A 5,052-nucleotide genomic window follows, 5' to 3' on the forward strand; every position below is an offset into this window, starting at 1 on the left:
GTGGTTGCCGAGCCTTATGCTGTGTGCATATGGTAGCTGCCAGCAGAAGAGGATAACGCGTTTTGGGCTGTAGCTTAAAACTTTACTGATGTTCCTTTGCCTCTCCCTGCTCCAGGGGTTTTGTCGTGTGAGCGGAGAGGAAGTGGTGCAGGTACGTGTTTGTCGGGTGGATGTCGGCTTGGGAATTTGAAAGCGGTTGGAGGATCTCGTTTGTTTGCTTTATGAGCGATTATAAACGTTATTGCAGGTATAAATCGGCCATCGTTGTTATCGCCGTTGTTTTTATGGAGGAGCAGGTGTCTGGGTGTCTGAAGAGCAGGTACCCCAGTGCCGTGTAACCACAGTAAACTCGGTGTTTCAGTGGGTCATCCAGTGGTTCAGGGGCACACACGGTTGGTTCCCAAAATGTCACTGCACGTGGAACCGCCGGGGTGGCTGGTGGACAGCCTCAAACCTAGAGATTGTGGATTTTCAGGTTACTGTTGCTCACTGTTTCTGTTCTCTCAGCCCAGTGCTCTGGGCAAAGAGGCAGTGGTGCTCTTGAGGAACTGTTTTTGTTTTCTGTGGGCGATGGGCGGCCGGAGCTCCCCTTCCCTCACCTCGCTGAGGTATGTGGTGTGTGTCGGTGGCTCCCGGCCACATGGAGGTTTTGGTATGCAGCTCATGGGATCAGCAGTGTTGGCTGGTTTTGGTATGTGCACAGGTGCTATTTGTGTATCGTGGGTATCAACATGATTTTGCACTTGGCTGGAGTCTTCTACAGGCAACGTTTCTACAGAAGATAAGCTGGGCCGTTCTGTCAGGAATGGCTGGTTTTCCAAGTTCAAGACTTGCACGAGGTTTTTCTTTCTTCCTTTGTTTTCTGTTTTGTACTTTTCTTCCTAGAAGGACTTTGTAAGTATTTAATCTGTCGTTGGGAAGAAGGTGTTTCAGGGCAACGTAAGTGTTTCTGGTGCTTTGTGGAACCTTTGAGGTGTGAGTAACCAGGCTGGAAGCAGCACAGAGCCACTGCTTTCCACAAATTTTGTGGTGCTGCTTCCTAGGTCAGTGTGAGGCAGAAACCCTTCCATTGGCATTTCTTGTCCTGAATCGGGAGTTGCTCAGGGTGCTTAGGAAACTGGAAATAATGCATACAGGGAATATTTTTCTGGTTGAATGTCTGTTCTTGAGACTCTGAAATTTGATTAACATGTAAATAGTTCCTTATAAAAAATAATAATGAAAATATCTGCAACAAACATTTAGAAGAGAAGTGTAGATTTCTTCTGCTTCTTGGGCCTCAACTTGGATTTGATCACTTGGATCTTATTTCTCTGTGGATCTGCTGTCTCCACCTCGAGAGCTTTATTTCTCTCTTCTTCCCACTATTTATTATTTGTCAAAACCTCTTCTTCCCCAGCATACAAATGATGGCCAGTCTTTTTTTTTTTTGCAGCAAAACAGTTGTATTTTTCTGTCCTGTAAGCTTTCCTTTATACCTGGCTCTGACAGTCATTTTGAGTGCTGCCACTTGACACAACCCTGTTTTGAGTAGTGAGAGGCAAGAGAAATTGTGCTGCTGCTTTTGTTTATGTAGTAGTACTGGAATAGGAAAAGACTTGTTCTTGGTACAATGAATGCTGGTACACCAGAAATCCTGCTAATGATAGTGATTAATGGGTGCTGCTCAAAATAGCTATCGCTGCTGATATGACTAATTGTGCTGTGTGAAAGGAGCTCCTTTATTCCCAGTGATCTCAAGGTGTTTCTACAGCTCTAGAGAAGTGCCTGATCTGTGCAGACAGATAGCTGCACACTGAGGTGCAGGACTTCCAGGGAAGTATGGCAGTTCTCTCAGGAGCTGGATGTGCTGCAAAACCACTTGAGGCTGAAAATGAAGAACATTTTCTTGTGGTTACTGTAGGTAGATAGAATATTATTACTGGAATTGGGTGTCAGCCAGTGCAACACCCTACGTGTTTCAAACAATGCCAGAGTATTGTTAGTGGCTACAGAAAGGGTTTATATCATACATGAAAGATGACATTTCCAGCAGCATGGGTAACCTCATCACAGAGCCTTGTGCCGGGGCTGGCTCTGAGGGCAGCGGGCTCTGCTGGGCCTGGCAAAGTCTGTGTCGTGCTGGTCCTCCTGGAGGTCAGTGGTGTGTCTGGATTAGTGTTTCTTACCCTTCCTCGGCCTTTGGGCAACAGCAATGGATTAGTAACACACTGCAGGCAATCTCCTACACTCCAGGCCTTATCACATTCCAGGTTCTGGGTAGATTTTTTTATGTATTGTGGCTGAAAGCAATGCTGGAAATGTGTATGGGGACTGTGGATCTACATTAGAGGAGGTGTTGTGCCTTGATACCTGTGAAATCTGAAATTTTGGCTGGTAGGATGAAAAAATATTCTGGAAGTTAAGTAGAATTTGTAAAGATGGGCTCCAAACTCACAGAGAAGAAGCTTGAAGTTGTGTTTGTTGTGCCCCTGGCTTGGTGTGGGTATCTTCTCTTCTGCTGTTTGTGTACCTTGAGATGATGTTATGGCAGGGGGGGTTTAGATGTTTGTCCCTTCTGCCCTCAAAGAAACTCTTTAAGATGTGGGGTGGGGGCAATAGGACACATTCAATTCACAAATACTGCTTTGCAGGTTAATTGCTGTTAATTAATTGGTCTGATATGATTCCAGTCTTGTAGTGTTCTGTGAATAAACCATTTTGATACCATCCTAGAATTTTCTTGAAACAGTGATTAAAATAAGGGGGAAAAAAAGATTTTTTTTTTTTAAATGAAACTTCAAAATTAAAATTACAGCTGGTGTTAATGAGGTGTGTTCCACTTTGAAGTGCTCTAATGTGACAAGACAAATTATTTTGAGAACTGTGGTCTTGAAATATCAATCTTGCCTTACCCTGCTGTAATTAATGAAGATTAGTGTGTTGATTACTTAAGATAAGTTTGAGGGGATTGATCTGTGTGATTCTAAGGTCATAAACTTTGCATGAGGCAAACTGGAACAACCTTGGAGTAAAAGAGAAAGGGGTGTGCGTATGTGTGTGAGAAACAGCAGAACAGAAGGTTTAGAAATGCTGGTTAAGCTTTGAAGAATGAAAGAAAAGGGCTGAAAAGGGGAGTGCAAAGGACTCCAGGTATGACTGGGGCAATCCTGAGATGTCTGTGAGGGAAGCTCAGTGTGGGTGGGTCTGAGGTGGGAGGAACTGAGGCTCTGTGAGTCTTCCAGGCATCTTCAAGAGCCTGTGCAGCACGTCAGGCATTTTTCCAGCTGTGAATTGCATTCCATCCGTGGGACATTGGCTTCAGTCTGGTGATAACACACAGCAGCTTATCCAGTTCAAGTCTGGAGTGTGATACTCTAGGGCTTGGCTCTGAAGAACCACTTTCACAAAGGAAATAAGTATTCTTCCTCTAAGGAAAGCCCTCATATGAGAACACGATAGCACTACTGCATGGAATTTTTACTGTATGAGCTAAAAAACAAACCAAAAACTTTAAAAAACTTTTGCTGTAAAGTAACTGCCCATGTTTTAGGGTCCCATCAGAGGAACTAATTCCTTAGGAGACATCTTTACAATACTTCCCTTAAATGTCACCAATTCCTGCTTGTGTTTTTAGTGACATTTTCTCCCTGAAATGACTGATGCATATTTTCTGGTTTAGGCCAGCTGGATTTTCATTGTCTTACAACAGAGCTGTAGTCCTTTGTGGTCTTCTGTTGCTTGCTTTCCTAACAGTTCTCTGCTTTTTCAAGTCGTTGGGGGTTTTGGGTCAGTGTGGCTCTGTTTTGGTTTATGGAGTCATGTTTCAGTGGGGTACTTGTCAGGCTCCAGTGTTTTCTGATAAGCATTTCTTTACAATAGCATTGCAAAAGACAGATTCTCTGGAAAATTTCAACAGGAAAATTGCTCCACCACCTTGTCAGTCACTCCTGCTCGGGCTGAGATATTCTGGTTTTGTTGTTTCCTGGCACTACAGGTGTGTAGGTTAGAGTGCTGTAAGGGAACACATCAACTGGCTGTTTAATAACAGTATTTTAGGTGTGATTCTTGTTTGGCTGTGCACTCAAAGTTGACATTTAAATGGTGCTGTCCAATTACAGAAAATTCCTCTCAGGCTCTGTGCAGTGTACTCTGCAATCTGGGAACAGAGCGAATCTCAAACAGTTTCTGAAAGTAAGAGAAAGTTTGTTTCCCTTGATAAAAATAGTAATGTTGAGCTTTGATTCTTTAATGCTTTATTCTAACACATTTTGGGAACTTTAAAGCAGTGTATGGAATGTGTTGTAGAGGAGAGGGTAGTGTGGGAGAAGAGCAGGAAGAAGGGACTGAGAGGGACCTTTTTTCCACTTCCTTCTTTCTCCCTGGGCATCCCTAGTGTGATTCATTCATGTGAGGGTTATCTCCCAAGGAAATACATCTTTAATCCTGTCAGTGAGTGAGTGTTTTTAGTTTCCCAGGTAGATTACCTGACTGTCATAACTGGTATGTTTGTGAGTTTCTGGATCGTGTTGGGAATTCCTCTGGACTTACTGGGATAAAATTAGATCCTTTGAGGTGTGTCCACGTGATCTGTCTGATACCAGAATATTCAGAGCAATGTTCCTGGTATTTTTTAATGAAGGTTGAACTTCCTGCTCTTCTGTACATATTACAGAACTTGGCTAATTGTGCCTTAGAAGAACAGTTTGAGTCCAAGCACAAGAACTTCCCTGGAGAAAGATAAAGCACCTGAATGTCTACAGCTCACATTCCAGAAAAATCTGGAGGTCTTTTAAAGTGTTGCTTCCTAAGTGTCTAAGTACAAGATAATAATTTTAAAAGTTCCTTAAAAATACTTGAAGCTGGCAATGTCATCCTGAAGAAGCTGGACACTCTTTTTTATGGCCCAGCACGTAACAAATGCTGAAAAGCAGAGAAAGCTGTAGTGACTAGGAAGGACAGACACAGAAACACTCTCCTACTCGAAAGCCTTCTTGTGTGTGCATCCTCCCAGCTTGAGTGAAAGACTGGGGAAACACAGGGGAAGGATCACACTGGGGAAACACAGGGGAA

At 43.3% G+C, this 5,052-nt stretch overlaps 1 protein-coding gene across 1 annotated transcript in view; it reads left to right on the forward strand.

The window, feature by feature from the left end:
• The first annotated feature begins 25 nt into the window (after positions 1-25).
• KIAA0355 (KIAA0355 ortholog) overlaps positions 26-5,052 on the forward strand; it is a 58,124-nt gene continuing 53,097 nt past the window's right edge. The window contains exon 1 of the mRNA XM_027669361.1: positions 26-151. The gene's annotated coding sequence lies outside the window, so the exon portion shown is untranslated. The remainder of the gene's footprint in view (positions 152-5,052) is intronic.

Source organism: Corapipo altera, unplaced genomic scaffold (genome assembly GCF_003945725.1).
Source record: "Corapipo altera isolate COAL_440 unplaced genomic scaffold, ASM394572v1 140, whole genome shotgun sequence".
In the NCBI taxonomy this organism is placed as follows: domain Eukaryota; kingdom Metazoa; phylum Chordata; class Aves; order Passeriformes; family Pipridae; genus Corapipo; species Corapipo altera.